Below are 18,153 nucleotides of genomic sequence, written 5' to 3' on the forward strand. Positions count from 1 at the left end.
ACTACCATATAGAAGAAATATATAAGAACACATGTATATGAATAATGAATATCAAATCACATACTCATGGATTGAGATAAATAACACGCTAAGGTGTATGCATGTACGAAGTATACGACTACAACTCAGATTAGGCGATTACGGCATACATAATGAGTATCGTGTTTGAACAGGGAAATCAAACCTAGTCATGATATCTAGTATGATTTACGGAGTTCACGTATCCATACAAACATATAAAGAATGATAGCAAGAAGCACGATATCCAAATCAAGGCATAGTACACCCCAAAGGCTACTCCGATCATGAATCATATTTAACACCCATTTATATGCTTGCCACCTCACATACATCACTTCTAACACATTTCAATTAGATAATGTGAGCACCTAATTATTTACTGTATTTGAGTTTTTCATCAATTTTAGTAGGTACATATATTTTAAGTTTAATCTATATATTTTAGCTCTTATTTATCCTTTTATTTATATTTTACTTAAGAAAATTGAAAAGAATAAAAAGAAAAAAAAAGAGTCACATTTTTAATATAAGCTTTATCTTCGTTTACAAAGAAAGAAAATATTTTCCAAAAAATATATTAGTTTGATAAATAAATTTTGAGTGATTAGTATTTTATCTTGTTATTCAAGTTTAGGAGTAGTATTTTTTTTGTTCATCTATTAATCAACAAAAGAAAATTAAAATCACAAAAAAGGAAAGAAATTTTAATTTGGACTAGTTATCCTAAAGTTTTGTTTTGTTTAAATGTCCAAATCATGGCCCAAAGTGGGCCAAACCTGAGTCCAATTAACAATAACCCATCAGATTTCTTCCTCCCAAAACCCTACATCTTTTTTATATCTCATTTCTCTCATTCAAGAGAGACAAGCCGTTCCTACACTGAAAACACCCCAAGAAGAACCTAATTTCTAATTCCTAAAAGCTAAGAACAACAACCGTTACCAGGACCTGACAACCTAATTCCAAAAAGCTTCAGCAGCACTACAAAATTGGAGACTCTCGTCTCTCTGTTATACATGCCGGCGGATTCCCCTCCCCACCTTCTAACTTTTTTTTTTTTTTTTGTGTTTTCAATTGGAAAAGAAATACATGCACAATAACATACACAAAAGAGAAAGAGAACCATCCATCCCTCTTCGCCTCTCTCTCTTCTTTCTTTCCCTGCTATTACATCGCCGGAAACGGCCCAAATCCGGCAGCCTCCATGGAAAACGATTATGGCTAGCCGTAGAGAAATCAAATTCGGCTGGTTTTTTAATTTTCCGACGAGTTTGTTCGTCCGAGGCCTTGTTCGTGGTTCCGGTTCCGGGTCCGGTGCTTTTGTTGTGTTGAGAGTTTCCCCTTCATTTTGTACATTCTCGAGCTTGTTGAATTAGTTTTGGAAAGAAAATTCTCAAAGAAATTGAATATGTATTAGTCGATCGAGAGGGTTCTATTTTTCAGAATTATAGCTTCAGTTGAGGTAAGTTAATAGATTCTTTTCTGTTTTAGAAATGGTTTTCACATCCAGTAGAAAGATATTTTGATTTTCCTTTTCTTTTCTCTTGCCCTTTTGTTATCTACTTAGAAAAGAGAGGAATCAAGTTTGAATCCTATGACCTATACTTGTATAGATAGGGTTTTTCACGAGAAAAATGGTTTAAATAATAAGTCTTAAAGAAAAGTTATGGTTAATTCAGTATAGTTGTAAATCTCCAGTTTTGGTTGAGGTTTTTAGTACAAATGTTGTAGTGATTTCTCCTTTAGCATTGGGAAAATTGGGAGTGGCTTCCATTTCTGTTTCTAAAACTACAAACTATTTAGACGTGTCTGTGGTGGGGGAGAGGGGGGCAGCAAGAATAAAAATCAAATCTATCGTTAATTGTTCGAAATAGTTAGTTGCTTTAGGGGTGTAATAAATTATCGTGACTATGGATACGGTTTTAGTGGCATCGTCACGATACGTAATCCCCAATTCGAGTGTGCGTTTCACGTGACTCGACCACAATTTCGAATAATAATAAAAATAAACATGTCGTAAATCGCGGGTGCATTTCATGTGACGTGGTTTGCAACGTGTACCAAAACAATGAGTGCGCGACATCGCAACTTGTTCAAAAATTCCATAAATACTAAAAGCGGCCAAATCATTAAAAATGGTTAGAAAGTTAAAAATGCACAATAGGTTTTGAACATGTAATAAATCATATAATTAGGCCAATTATGAATAGCTGAGCGACCGTGCTAAATCCACGGAACTCAGGAGTGCCTCACACCTTCTCCCTGGTTAACAGAATTGCTTACCCGATTTTCTGTGTTCGCGGACCAAAAATAGCGTCAATTTCCTCGATTTGGGATTTTAAAATAAATCAGTGACTTGTGACACCATAAATTATTCCAAGTGGTGACTTTGAATAAAATAAATAATCTCATTTCAATTATTGTCACTTTAATTTGAAAAATTCCATATCCCCCTCGGGAAAATGGAGGTGTGATAGCTTTGGCGACTTTGCTAGGGAAGAGAACCCAGAACTTTTGGTTCAGGGTTCAGAATTCGAGCATAGAATAACTGTTATAGTTGGCTTTTATTTATTATCTGATTTTTACGTGTTTGGACCTAATGTGCTAAATGCCGCTTTTTACCGCCTTGATATTGCTTGAACTGTATATAAACTGTTACGAAACCCTTTTCTCTCTGAGTCTTCTAAATCATCTGGGAAGAGTGCGCTTCATGCGGATTCCTTTCTGTTAGAGTCATATCCCAATTTTAGAACGAGGTTCAGACAAGTTGCAAAGTCGGTGAAGCTTCTGTTTTCCCGGTATGCTTCCTCCTTTCCTTCCTCCCCCCCCCCCCCCCGGCTCGAGTTGTCCGCTCGGGTAAGTCAGGTCTAGAATAATACACCCCAGGGTTCAAACCTAGAATAACATAGCCTCATACCGGATCCCTAGTATGAATATTTTTTTTGCATCACGTGCATTTGACTTTGGGGGCTCAACACAGGAGTTGAGTCCGTCTAGGACAGGTGTACCAAAATTAAAAGACCATCTTGATGCATCTTACGTGCTACTTGCGTATGTATTTGTTTCAGCTTGCATGTTGATTGGCTGCTAGAATAGGGAAAGAAAACCATAAAAAAGAAAAAAGAAAGAAAAAACATAGGAAAAAAAGAAGAAAAGGGTGAGAGATAGGTATTTGGAAAACTCCGAAACTCTGCTGAAATAAGCCAATGTTTTCAAAAGTCATGCTTCCCCGGTTCCATCAAAACTGCCGAACTACGCGGGTCTGATTCTTACCGGATGTGAGATACGTAGGCAAACCTCATCGGTTTCGACCCACAATATTTTAAAAAAAATCCAAAAATATTTCCCTTTGATTCCTCCTTTAGTAAAGTCTTTCTTTGAGACCCCAATTTTCAAATTTAAAAATATTTTCTTTTACTTACTTCTTTAGAAAAGTTTTTCTTTGAGACCCCAAATTCTTTTAAAAATAAAATCCAAAAATATTTTCTTTTCATTTTTTCTAAAGATCCAAAAATATTTTCATTCTTTTTTAAAAGTTTTTCTTTCGAAAATTGAAAAGAAAATTGAAAATTTAAATTTTTTTTAGAAGTCTCTCTTTTACAATTTTAACATAAAAGTCCAAAAATTCAAAGATATTTTCTTTCTTCTTTAGAAGTTTTTCTTTCAAAATTTCAAAAAAAAAAAAATTGAAATCAAAAAAATATTTTCTTTCTTCTTTATTCAAAATCCAAAAATTAAATAGATTTAGTTTATTTCCTTTATTCCTAATCTTTCCGAACTACGCAAGATCTGATTCATTTTCCCGCATGATAGGTAGGCAACCCACATCAAGTTCGATCAAATAATTTTTTTAAAAAAAGAAACAAGTTGAAAAAGGCATAATAGCCTAAATGACACTTATACTTGTGTCACTTTGTCATTCCGGCCCCCAAACTTAATGAAGTTTCATCTAGACACCTCTACTCGTTCAAAAGTAATATTTTAAACCCTTCCGACCATTGACCAAGCATATGTGGCATTTGCTTTGCTGAGTTGGATAAAATGCGTGACTACACGCTTTAAGAAGCGAGTAAAAGTTTATGATTCTAATTAAAAATACCAAAAAAGAAAAAAAGAAAAAAGACAAAAATAAATATTCTTACACAAAATAACTCACCCCCGCCGAGGTCCTTTCCCCCCTTTCAATTTTTACTCTTTTTCACAACCCCCTCCCCCCAGGCACACACAACAATCTTCTTTTGCCTCTCTGATTTTGTTTTCCTTCTACCTTTTTCTCCTATTTATTTTTTCCTTTTTTTTGAAACCCTCGACTCTCGCCGTGCTCAAAGGTGGTATGAGGATTGTATCTTTTTCTTTTTTTGCTTGCTATTATGGCTTTGGTAGCGGTTTTGCTTGAGATTTTAGAAAGATTTAGTTTTGGGGAGGTATTGTTAGAGCTAGTGATGTTTGTGGGATTCATATGGATTGTTGTTCTTGTTGGAGTGTTGGTGGGATGGGCATGAAAGCTCAAGTGGGCTAATCTTGGCCCTAATTCTTTTGATTCAACATATGTTTTTGCCTCTTCTTTTTCTTGTTTGCTCCTCCAGAACTTGTCATCTAGGTTTGATTCTCTCAATCCTCGCAAATTGCAACTTCCCACCTGCATTTCTTTAATCAAGGAAACTCAGTCCCTGCTAATGGGTGATTTTCAGAGAGATAAAGGCATGAAGGTGTTTGTGAGAGAAAACTTTAGGATTCAACTTTTTCTTTTCCAAAAATAGTTTTTGTGAATAAAATAAATACGTGGAATGTTTTTATCTGATGTGTATAATACAGTGAGACGATTGAGGAACACACACGATCATAAGGGTTTAAAATATTACTTTTGAACGAGTAGAGGTGTCTAGATGAAACTTCATTAAGTTTGGGGACTGGAATGACAAAGTGACACAAGTATAAGTGTCATTTAGGTTATTCAAGAAGAGGAAGAATGTTAATAATAAGGACAAATTGAGTCCATTCTAACATGTTGTTTATTTTGAATTGTGAAGAAAGTTTGAGGTAGTCGGTTTGTGGTAAGCTGGCAATACATCCATAATTCACAAGATACAAAAGGAAAATGTCAATGACAACTGACATCGAAACTGTTATGAGTGGTTAAGTGACTCGAGGTCAGAGGGCTCAACAAGAATCTACTGTGGTTGAGGAAAATAGAGTACTAAAATAGAAAATGACTGAAATATGTCAAGCATAGGCCAATGGCCAAGGACCGCCCTTTTCTTCTCATGGTTCCCCAAAATTCACATCCATCTCGACTACTACCATTCCAGTCTCATTGTCTGATCAATCCTGTCTACCTGGGTTCAGTCTTTATCCCAACTGTACGACTAGAGCTGGAAAGTCTATTGCATGCTCTTAAAGTTTGCCATTGACAACCAATCAGACAATCAATACTATTATTCTCGTCGTTACCATCCTACAACCGACGGTGGTGCAGAAGAAAACTCATGAGTCACAATTTGCTACCCAGCAAGAGCAATACCACTCTCCTGAGTACTCGTACATATTTGATCTTCCTGCAAAGAATAGGAAGCCTGCCCAAAAGATGGCGTAGGAAGAAATGACCCAAAGAGTGAAAAGCTTAGAACAACAGTTGAAAAACATGCAAGGGTTGGCAGGTCAGAAGAGTATTGCCTTCAAGGATCTATCTATATTCCCCGATATTCGTTTTCCACTTGGTTTCAGGACTCCCAAATTTGAAAAGTATGATGGTCATGGAGACTCCATAGCCCACCTGTAAAGGGATTGCAATCTACTAAAAGGTGCGGGAGGAAATGAACAATTACTGATGGATTATTTTGGGGAAAGCCTTACGGGTGTAGCCACCGAATGGTTTATGGATCAAGACATATCTCACTAGTATGTCTAGGATGACATGGCCCATGCCTTTATCAAACAGTTCTAATATAATATCGACATCACCCTGAACCGTAATTCCCTTTCAAGTCTGAAGAAGAAACCAACTGAAAGATTGAGGAAATATGCCATTGAATGAAAAGAACAAGCAGCTAGAGTTAAGCCACCCATGGATGACCACTAGATAATCATTGTCTTCCTCCAAGCTCAAGAGCCAGATTACTTTCAAAACATGATGTCCGCAGTTGAAAAATCCTTCTCGGAATCAATCAAAATGGGAGAAATGGTAGAGAATGGCCTTAGGACAGGCAGAATTATAAGTCAATTAGCTCTCAAAGCTGCAACTCAGGCTGTCCAAATTGAATCTTGTAATTTTAGTGGCACGAATGAGAATATTGAAGAAATCATGATGACATCAAGATCGATAAGAGTCCTAGGAGAACATCTAGAAGGTATTACCAGCCTCATCTATTTTTTGATGGTTCCCCTGAGCATTACTATCCACCTCAGAACCCACAAGACTCTGATGCTCCACTCCAATATGTTGTCCAGCCACCAAGACACCCCAGAAGGCGAGCACCAGCACCACAAAATCTCCACCAGCCTCCATAAAATTTTCAAGTGCCCTATGACCCACATCCAAGCCAGGGGTATAGAGGTGAACAGAGGTTGAAAGATAATTTTACACCGATAGGAGAGTCTTATGCAAGCTTGTTTGAGAAATTAAAGCATTATGACATGATTACACCGATTCTTCCAAATCATGTGGACCCGTGTGCAAGAAGCTTTGACCATTCTAAAAGGTGTGAATACTATTCCAATGCCCATGGACATAATGTCAAAAGTTGTCGGGATTTAAAAAGAGAAATAGAAAGGATGATCCATGACAAACTGATTGTGATCCAAGACAGTGACATCCAGAATATCACGCAGAATCCTTTACCTGCACACTTTGTTGGGATAATGCGTGGTGACATGGAGTATGAGAATCCTCTCGGGAACTTGGCGACTGAAATTGAAGAAGGCCGTAGTGATTCTGATGAGCAAATTTGTGGCTAAATGTCAAGCTTGGCAATTGAAAGGTCATTTCTTCCTCACTAAGACGGAATCTTGGTAGCTTGTTTTATTATTTTTTCTATTATATGGGTTATTGCAGGGTTGTGACCCAGATTTTATTTGTTTTGTTGAGTCAAACCCTTCTATCCCTGTATTCTGTTTGTGTGAGTCTAGTCTGTCTGTTTTGTTGCTGTTTTACTTATTCGGGTTATTTTAGGGCTGTAATTCAGATTTTAGGTTGTTTTCTTGTTATTAAACCTTCCATCCTTTACTCAATAAAATACAGTTTGTCATGTAGTGTCATTATATGCCTAGTTCTTTCGCCGGTAGCTCTAGTGATATGACATGCATGAAGAATTTTTGGCCAGATCTTAGAAAATTAATTTAGTCTTGAATTGGATAACTGAGAACAAGATACTTTTGAGGATGAAATAGATTTGTAATAGTTTGGAATTAAGCTCGAGTAAAATTCATGTGGAACTAGAATAGTCATACTCGTGGAGATTAATGATCTTTACCTTCAAATCATTGTGAAGGTCGGGTTTGAGGAAATCCATTGAAGTTTATTGAAAAGTTTGACATTTAATGGATGGAAAGTGTCTTTCGACCACGACACACCACAAAGGCAGACATGTTCATTAATGCTGTGGTTGTGAGGAGATACTATGTTTGGCGTTCTCAAGGATGGGAGACCCTTTTTATACTATCTAAATACTTTATATCCTTTATTACCCCTTTTGAGATTGTATTATTTTCTTTGACCACCCTCTTTTGGATTCAAGTTTCGAGTTAAAAGTCAAAAAAATGAAAAAATAAATGTAAAAGAAAAGTCCATGCCCCAAGAGTACAAACTGTGGTAGCTCTTAGGAAGTTCAAGTGAAAAAGAAGAAGAAGAAGAAGAAAAAAAGAATAGTCAAAGGTCCATGCCTCTAGAAAATAAAAGCTAAGGCAACTAGTTTTGAAAAAAAAGAAGAAAATAGACAAAAAAAAAAGAAAAAAAAAGACAAAGGCAAAGAAAGAAAGATGAGAAATTGTTAGATTAGATATTTGAACTACGTTTGACCTGATTCTTTACAAAAAGGATACGTAGGCAAGCCTTACACGATTCAGTCCAGCCAAATAAAAGTTCAAAAAATATCCAAAAATCCCCAATATCTGAAACTGGGGCAAAAATTTTATTTCACTTTTGAAAGAGTCGATTCCAAGAGTTGTAAGTCTACAACCCCTTAGTTTGAGTATACTTTGAGCTTTCATGCTGACCCTTCTTTCCAATCCTATCCCAAAATCTTCCAAATAAAGACCTCTTGATATGCCTTCAAGAATGTCAAGAGAAGCATGCAGATGAGCAGCGGTTGTCACGCGACATAGAACACTGTCAAGTTGCTCACACAAGAAAGCAAAAGAAAAAGAAAAATTAAAAAAATGAGAGAGTCTTACTGGTGAAAACCCTCATGGGCACTGTAAGACGATGTTAAGTAGAGATGAATAAATGAGAGAGACTTGTTGGTGAAAACCCCTCAGGGTAACACAAGTCGATATTGAGTCGTGAAGCTGATACAAATGATTAGAACGAACATGCCCGACTTCAAAGGTCATAAGAATGGTAAAAGGAAAGATTGGATTAGTTTGATAGATTAGGCTGCTGAGTCCAAAATGCATGTTATGATCATTAAAGCTAGTTATTGAAAAAAAAGAAAAAAAAATCTTTCTTCTGTCCTTCCGACATGAGCATTTCTTGTTAATACTTGTTTCTTTGCACCATTGTGTCCTTCACTCTGAGTCAGTCCTTGTCAAAATAAGCAAGAAAAGATTTTAAAATCCGCTACCACCTTTTCAGTTGCATAAAGTAAATTTGGCCATCACGCTCAGTTGTTACTGTCAACATGCCTTGAGGATTCATGCAAAGGCTCCCCTAAAAGACTCTTGTCTGCCTGTTTGGCGCAAGCAAAGATAACTTGTGGTTCTCTCTAACAAACAAATTGCTCAAAAAGCAGGAAGTTATTCAAGATATTAGAAAAGGTCACCTAAGCAAAGATCTCCAGTTGGGATAAGTCTGATTGAGCCACAAATATAAATGGTATTGGGTGTGAAACAATTAAGGTTAATGCAGAGCAAAAGTCTCTTAAGACCGACTCAAACTGATTGAGCAAAAGCCAAGTTGCCCAAGACTCAAGGCCACAAACCGACCACCACTTTCAAAACTGACAAAATTTTCTTTGTTTAAACAGGAACTAAGCTGTGCAAGGAAAGTGGTTTCAAAAAAAAAAAAAAAAAAGGAAGAAGAAGAGAAGATCCGACAAAAGGGAAGTTTCTCAACTCTTTGCCTTTATCTTCTTGCTAGTGTGCATAAAATGTTGTCATTGCTCTTCACATTTTTCCTCCTAGGATAAAAAGTCCTAGTCTGATGGATTTTCTCCTAATAAAAATCTTAGCCTGATGAATTTTTCTCCTAAGATAAGAAAACCAAGTCTGATGAATCTTTCTCCTATGATAAACGTCGTAGTCTGATGAATCTTTCTCCTAAGATAACAAAAAAATACCTAGTCTGATGAACTTTCTCCTAGGATAGAAATCTTAGTCTTATGAATCTTTCTCCTAAGATAAGAAAACCTAGTCTGATGAATCTTTCTCCTAGCATAAACATCTTAGTCTGATGAATAATTATCCTAAGATAACCATTAAAAAAAACCTAGTCTGATGAACTTTCTCCTATGATCGACGTCTTAGTCAGATGATTTTTTTTCCTAAGATAAGAAAACCTAGTCTGATGAATTTTCTCCTAAGATAGAAATCTTAGTATGATGAATCTTTCTCCTAAGATAAAAGACCTAGTCTGATGAACTTCTCCTCGGATAGAAATCTTAGCCTGATGAATCTTTCTTCTAAGATACAAAAAAAAAAGAAAAAAAAAACTAGTCTGATGAACTTTCTCCTATGATAAACGTCTTAGTCTGATGAACTTTTCTCCTAAGATAAAAAACCTAGTTTGATGAATTTTCTCCTAGAATAATAATTCAAAAAAAAAAGAGGAAGACTGGATTTTTTTTTGAAAAAGGGTCAATTTTTAGCTTTCTTAAGTTATCAATTTGTAGTTTTCTTGAAATCATGGGTTTCACCTGGTAAATAGGGTCAGTTTTTACTTTAGTCAAACTTATTTTATAGTTTTTCGCAAGCTCAATCTCTAATTTAGGAGACGCACTTCCTAGTTTGGTTCATTCCAATCTCACCCCTAGGAGGCACACTTCCTAGTCTGGGTCATTCAGGGTTTTTTTAGCATACGCATTTTTTAGTTGAAGTTTTCTTGGTTTTACTCACAGGAGACGCACATCCTAGTCGAGTCTTCAATTTTACTTTCATCATTGCATCATTCATTAATAGCATAGGTGATTTATAGTTCTGCTAATAACCCACAAATCTTTCTAGTGCAAACTGGGGCAAAAAGTTTCTTTTGTTTTGTCTGTTTTGCTGTAGTATCAGGCACCAACCTGGAGAACAAGGGTATTTATGCCAAGCGTTTTAAGTTTCAAGTCGGTAGCAGGCACCCACCTGAAGAATGAGGGAAGTCATTTCAGAATTCAATTCAAGTTAGAAGTAGCAGAAGCTTGCCTCAAAAATGCGAGTTGACAGTCCGAGATGCCCAAAAGAAGAATTCTCAATCCAAAAAGAGAGAGAAAAAGAAGAAGAAGTGAATCCAAAATGCATAAGTAGATGAAAGATGTGAATTGCTCAAGACATGATTGAAATCACGAGCTTTGAATGTCCCGTCGTGATCAGAAGAAGCCATAGAAGAATGAACTAACACCTGCAGCTAGCAAGCATCAAGGTTCAGATCAGAGTCGGCATGAAGAACCTGTACACGACTAAAATCAGAGAGTCCGATTTTGTGATCATTATGATATTTCGTAGCACAGAAGGCTCGAGGAACAACTCGAGGTTCGACCCCGAGGGTTCCCTATGCTCGATCTCGGGGCAGCACAAATCGATGGCTATCACGGACAAGCCAAAAATTACCAAGGCACGTGATCAAAGTTGATAACGCCTGCAAGAATAGTATAAGTTCGTACCGAACCATTAAGTAGTTGTACCAGCTACGTTTCTTTGTAATAACTATACATGTACCATGTTGGGATATTCCCTCTTATATAAAGGGGTCCCTTGTTATTTCTTGCACACATGATATTCAATACAAGAACAAGAACATTCTCTACTCTCTAATTCAAACATTCTCCATTGTCTTTCCCTTGATTCATTGCTTACATTTATTGTGTTTCTTTGATTGTTTTTCATTTATTACTCATCATTGATCATAAAGAGACATTATTGAGGCCCTTAGAACTGTTGGTTCTTTATCGTTCATTCCCAGTCAAGCTGATTAGCTCAACCTCGAGGCCCAGCTTAGGCCAGTCGGAGACCCCGATTCGTGGCCGATTCGGTTTGAATTACAACATTGCCTCTTACCCTTGCTTTACTTTAATAGATCGCACTTAGCATCTATTGCCTAACAACTAGCATGAAAATAAATCACATATTTTTAGAACCACAAAATCAAATCTAATTGTAATTACCATTTTCAAGGTAAACAGTTTGGCGCCCACCGTGGGGCTAAAAATAATAGTGATTGTTTTGGTGTTGGTTTACTGAAAACACAAGCTATTCTTCATACTTTTTCTTGTCCAAGAATCTTTGATTTCAGGTCAAAATGTCTAACTCAGTGAATGCATCTGAAAACAACAGTCCTGAGGACCATGGAGAGAATGGTGTAGCTGTTTCAGGCGCCAGTGCACCAGTGCAAAACCCTGAGGATGCACCAGAGCCAATCCCCGTGGGTGTGGGCTCACGCAACGCCCAACACGTCGGTATAATCTCCCACACTAATAGGAGTATACGCCAAAAAAAAACAACAGGAAGCTCGGAAAACTTTAGCCCGGGAGGAAAGAGAGGCAGAAGGGAGGAACGGAACAGAAAAACCTCAGCACATTGTTCATATGATCATTGGGGGGACCAACGTACCTCAAGGACTCATGATCAAGTGGGCAAAATTTTCCGCTGCAACAGAAGGACAAATTCGGGGTTGCATGCTCGAGGACATCCTTGCATTCAATGAAGAGGACTTTGAGACCTTGTTTCATCCACATAATGATGCGCTGGTAATTTCATTTCTCTTGAATAACATTCAAATTAAACGTGTACTCGTTGTAAGCACGTGATTTTTGCCCTATATGAGAATTACTCCCAAAAAATTCAAAAATAAAATGATTTTTCTTTGGTGTGCAATTTTGTGATATTTTGTGATATTTTGAATAATTATTTGTATTTGTCTGTGCGTGTTTATTTGCTAAATTAATAAAAAATACAAAAAATATGTCGCATTTGCATGTAGGATTTAATTCTACAATTGATAGTAATTAAATTTGTTTTACAAAAATTAAAAATTACAAAAATAGGCATCGTTTGCATTTTTAGCATTTAATGTCCAAATATACAATTTTATGCTTAATTAATACTTAATTGTGCGTTAATTGTTATTGGGAGTTAATTTGCGCTTTTATAACTTAATTTAGTTCTTAATAATAGTTTAAGTATTTTTATAATTTAGTTTTAGAAAAATAAAAGAAGAAAAGAGAGCGAAAATATAAAGAAAGTTGGAATTGGGCCTCTTCTTCAATTTCAAGCCACAGGCCCAAAAAATGGCCCAATCTTCCCTATGACCCAGTCCATTTCAAACTGGGTCAACCCGGTCCATAACCCAACACCTTATTATCTTGCATTTCAAAAAATAAAACAAAAGAAAACAAAACAAAATGAAAGAAAAACCCTAAAAAACTATACTAACTACCCGCCCCCCCTCTCTATCTCTCTTCTTCTTCTTCCTCAAGCAAAACACCAAGACCCCAACCATGGCATCCCCTCAATCCTCACCTCCAAACAGACCCCTCCAGCCCTTCCCCTCACCCCGTCACTCTCACGACACACACACACACATTGTTGCGTCGCCTTCCTCCTTCAACCAAGCAACCTTCGACGAATTGCTTCACTGTTGCGTCGTCTTCTTCTCCATGTCGCTGCTGCTTCACTTCCAGTTCCAGCTTCTTCGCCGCTGCTACAGTAGTGTTGCTGCTACAGTTGAGCAGCGTGGTCAGCTCCTCCGTCGCTGCTGCTCTCCTTCCAGTTTCTTCGCCGCTGCTACAGGGTCTTCTTGCTACAGTGAGCAGTGTGGTTACCATGGTTTTTTGTTGCTGCTTTGCCCTTCGTTGTCGCCATTGATTATAGCTCAAGCTCGAGCTATGATGGCTGCTGTTCGTCGTTCCTCAGTTTCAATCCGTCGAGGTCGTTGTTTGTCGTTGTGAGTTCGTCGAGTTTAAAGGAAGTTGGGTTTTCGTTGAAGACTAAGTTCGAGTTCGTCGTTGGTTAGTCTTTCGTCGTTTCAATCCGGTTAGTAGTTTTGAATTTTATTTTGTCCATTTTCGTTTTTATATTTCTCAAAGTTAAAATCGTTAAATATTTGATTCTTGTTTTGTTCGTTGTTCATGGTTGAAATCATTTTTCTAGTTTGTTCATGTTCATGTGCTTTGTTAAAATTAATTTTCAGATTTCAAAATAGAAGTTTAATTAGTTGTTTTCATGTTTATTTCATGTTTGTATTATTGTTTAAGTGAATATTTGTTAGTTTAATATTTGTTAGATTCAAATTGAAATTTAATTAATTGTTTCTTCAATTTGTTTCATGTATTTGATGTATTTTCCGGAAATTGTTAATATTGTTAAGTTCAAGTTTAAATTCATAATTGTTTCTTCTTAGTTTTTGTTTTGTCATTTGCCTAAAAGAATTTAGTTGTAATAAGGGAAGTATGTTGGTTTTAGTCATTTGAATCCGTCGTTTTTATTTTTAGATTTAATTCATGTTCATATTATGTTTGTTTGATTTTGAATCCGAAATGTGTATAGTTTGATTTCTTGTTTACCATTTGTGATTATTTCTTGAATTGGTCTCATAATCTTGTTTAAAGTTTAATATAAGAATTGTTTGTTGTAATGTTGTTAGAGTTGATTTTAAGTTCAATATTATTGAATTTAAGAATCTAAATATACTTGTTTGATTGTTGTTGTTGTTTAAATCCGAAAAATAGGTTTGTTGTTGCTAAAAATATTGTTCAATCAAATTTTAGTTGTTCTTGGTTGTTCAATTTGTGTTCATGTGATTTGTTGTTGAAATGTTGTTAAAATCATGTTCATGTGATATTGTTGTTATGATGTTCATCCGTGTTCATATTGTTGTTTGAACATTGTTAGAAATTGATCATATTGTCTATATTTTGGTTAAGTTTGATTAATTGATGTGTTATAGCTGATGGGTAGTTTGGTAAATTTGTAATACGTTCAGGGGTAGTTTGGTAATTTCAGTAAGGTCGGAAGGGGTAGTTTAGGAATTGTACATTTTGTAATTGTTTATTTGAAGCATGGGGGACAAAATGAAATGGGGTGGGTTGTGATATGATTATTTAATATAAAGGGGGGACAAGATTTAATTTAAAGGGGAATCTTGCATTATTTTAAATGAAGCATGGGGGACAAAATGAAATGGGGTGGTGTGATATGTTTATTTAATGTAATGGGGATGAGTGGAAAGATAATGGGTTGGGTAGAGAAAAAGTATGGATTTTAATTAATTGAAAGGTTTATGGGATGGGTTATAAGAAGAAGTCTTGAACACAAGACATGGGACACAGACAGAGAAAAAAGAGAGATTTGAAAAAGAAAAGAGCTGAACATTTATTCCGAAAAAACATTGAAACTCTCAAGAAAAGAAAAACATACAAAGAAAAATAAAAAAAAAAGTTTAAAATTAGAAGAGAAAGTAGTACACACCTGATAAATATTCTGGTATACAGGTGTAGAAATTAAGGGTTGAAGATTAACTAGCCTTTCAAAAATCTGGAAATTTCCCTTGGTTTCTGTCCGTTATTTTCGGCATTCCTGGATTTTATTTTGAATTTTTCAAATCTGTCATTGGGATTTTCGTTGACTGGTTATTGCTGGTTATTGTTGCTGTTGCTGTGTTACGTATTACGTTGCTGACTTTCTTCCTCTTATATTGACAATATCAGGTACACAACTGTAATTTTGGCATTTTGTAAGCTGAAATGAAGAATGGAGTGTTAAATTTTTAATTTTGTTTAATTTTTTTTTGTATTGTATTTAGGTTATTCATGTATTATTATTCTGTAAATCACTGTCATTTGGCATAACTAGGCATATTATAGCGACATTAAAAAACGCCTTAACTAGATTATTAGGAAATATATTTAAGCCTGATTATTAATTAAAACTGTTTAATAATAAAAATAGAAGAAATAACGTAAAATGGCGTTATTGAATCAGTTTGGCAAAAATTGACTAAGTTCCTTATTCATAAGGTTTTTCGTCAATGGTAAGTTAATCAGAATCATGTAGTTAATTTCAGTTAAAACATGAATTAGTTTGCGAATCAAGTATTAGGACATGATGTGAATTAAAACAAAGTTAGTTAAGGTTAAATTGTTTAAATTTTTTAGAAATATGGTTTAGTAATCAAGTTTATTTTTTCTTTCAATTTTCAGTATTTGTAAATAATTAGTTTCAATAAGCTTAAGTCTTACTAACAATTTGAATTTTAATCCAACTATGGGATAATTAGTTTTTTTTATTTTTTTATTTTATTTTATTCCATGTTGTACTTATGATTATAATTTTTATTACTTTCTGTTAATATTTGTTTTTCTCTTCTATTTAATATGTTATTTTCAAGAATGTAGATATTGATTTTATATTTGTAGACAAACTTAGTAATAATAAAAAGGTAGTCATTAAAGGATATTCTTAAAATAAGGAAGGATTTCGCTAAAAATAAATAGATGTAAATAATACAAAAATTTACAGGATTCTCCAATCTCATTTATTTATTTAATTATTTTAAAAAAAAATTACTTAGAATTTGGGATGGATTGTTTAGTGAATTTCACTTCCTTCCCCAAAGATAATGACGCGCTAGACTCTTTAGGCGCGATTTGATTAATTTTACCTTCTTAAACTCGGATGCGCATTTCATGCGACCCAAATCTAAATCCTAAAACATTGAATAAAAATGTGTTCCGGATTGCGGGTGCATTTCATGTGACGTAATCCAAAGACATGTTTTAAACGATGTTCACAATTTTATTTTTTATTATTTTTTTTTAAAAAAATAATATTAATAATAAAGTGGTAAAAAGTTAATATTGGCACATCGGTTCATAATTGTATTAAAATCAGATAAATAAGCCGAATATGACAGTTGAGCGACCGTGCTAGAACCACGGAACTCGGGAATGCCTAACACCTTCTCCCGGGTTAACAGAATTCCTTATCCGGATTTCTGGTACGCAGACTGTAATATGGAGTCATTCTTTTCCTCGATTCGGGATTAAAATTGGTGACTTGGGACACCCTAAATCTCCCAAGTGGCGACTCTGAAATAAATAAACCAATCCCGTTTCGATTGTCCTTTAATTGGAAAAACTCCCTTGCACCCTCGCGGGTGCGGAAAAAGGAGGTGTGACAGCTCTGGCGATTCCGCTGGGGATCGAACCCAGAATCTCTGGTTCAGGGTTCAGAATTCGAGCTTGGAATAATTGTTGTATTTGGCTTCGTTTGATTTTGTTACATGATCTGTGCTTAATGTGCTAATTAACTGCTTTTACCGCTTTGATCTTATGTGAACTGTATATAAGCTGTGCCGAAACCCATCTCCTCTCTGAGTCTTCTAAATCATGAAGAAGGGTGCACTTCGTGTGACTTCTTTTCTGTATAGTGTCTAAATTCCCAATTTAGAACGAGGTTGGATAAGTTGCAAAGCCGGTGAAACTTCTGTATTCCCGGTACGCTGCCTCCCCCTCGGCTCGAGCTGTCCGCTCGGGTAAGCCAGGTCTAGAACAAACACCCAAGTTCTGAACCTAGAATAACTCAGTTTCATGCCGGATCCCTAATAGGAACGCTTATTTGCATCATGTGCATTTTGACTTAGGGGACTCAACACAGGGGTTGAGTCCGTCTAGGGCTAGCAACCTGAAATAAAGACCATCCTGATGCATCTTATTTGTTTTATGTGCATTTATTTGCTCGGTCTTGCATGTTGACCGGCTTCTGAGTCTCGGGAGTGTAAAATAATAATAATAATAATAATAATTTAAAATAAAATAAAATAAAAATAGCAAGTGGAGAGTTAGATGATTAATTTAGAAAAATCAGTGTCCAAGTACTGTCGAAATGCTGCCGAAATTTTGAGAAAAAAAACATATATTTTTACTTTTAGAATTGTTTGTTTGCCTAGAAAGCAGAAAGTGTGTAGGAATAAGTCTTTTATTTTAATTTGCAAAAAAAAAAAAATATTTCCTTTTAATCTCAAAATCCCAATTATTTGTTTAAAAGATATTCAAAATAAAATTCAAAAATATTTTTTTCTGTAGTATTTCTTTCATAAATTCAGAATATTAGTTCAAAAATATTTCCTTTCTCCTTAAAAGTTTTTTTTAAAAAAAAAAAAAAATTAAAATCCAAAAAATATTTCTTTAGAATATAGATATTTTTTAAGTCAAATAAAAGTTTTTCCTTCTTTAATCACTATAATAAATGTGCAGGATGAGCACAAGTCAAAATGAACCATTCTCAGTGTGTAGCGAGGTCCCTTCGCAACTCCACATGTGGTGGAATGATATGGGAAAGGATAGTATAAAGATAGTGGAAAGAGTTTTGGGAGGTTTTGTCGATCTGTTGAATATCAAGCCAAGGACAGATATCATCGAGGCTCTAATACCGTTCTGGGACCCAACACGCAACGTGTTTCGTTTTGCTGACTTTGAACTTTCACCTACACTAGAGGAAGTCGCCGGATATGCGGGGTTGAATGGGAAACTAAGAGGGCAGTATTTACTTTCACCAAGACCAGTATCTCCGCACGCGTTCTTGGATTTGCTAAGCATTAGTCGGAAGGTGCAGAATGATGATTTGTCGAAGGGATGTTGTACTCTCCAATTCTTGTATCAACGGTACGGAATTCCTCAGGGTTTGGAAGAACCAAACCTCGGATTAATTCACACTGGGAACAGAATCAAGTGGGAAGCAAGACGTACTTTGGCATTTATCACAGCATTTCTGGGAGTTGTGGTC

The sequence above is a fragment of the Nicotiana sylvestris genome, chromosome 3, assembly GCF_000393655.2.
Source record: "Nicotiana sylvestris chromosome 3, ASM39365v2, whole genome shotgun sequence".
NCBI classification, from domain to species: Eukaryota; Viridiplantae; Streptophyta; class Magnoliopsida; order Solanales; family Solanaceae; genus Nicotiana; species Nicotiana sylvestris.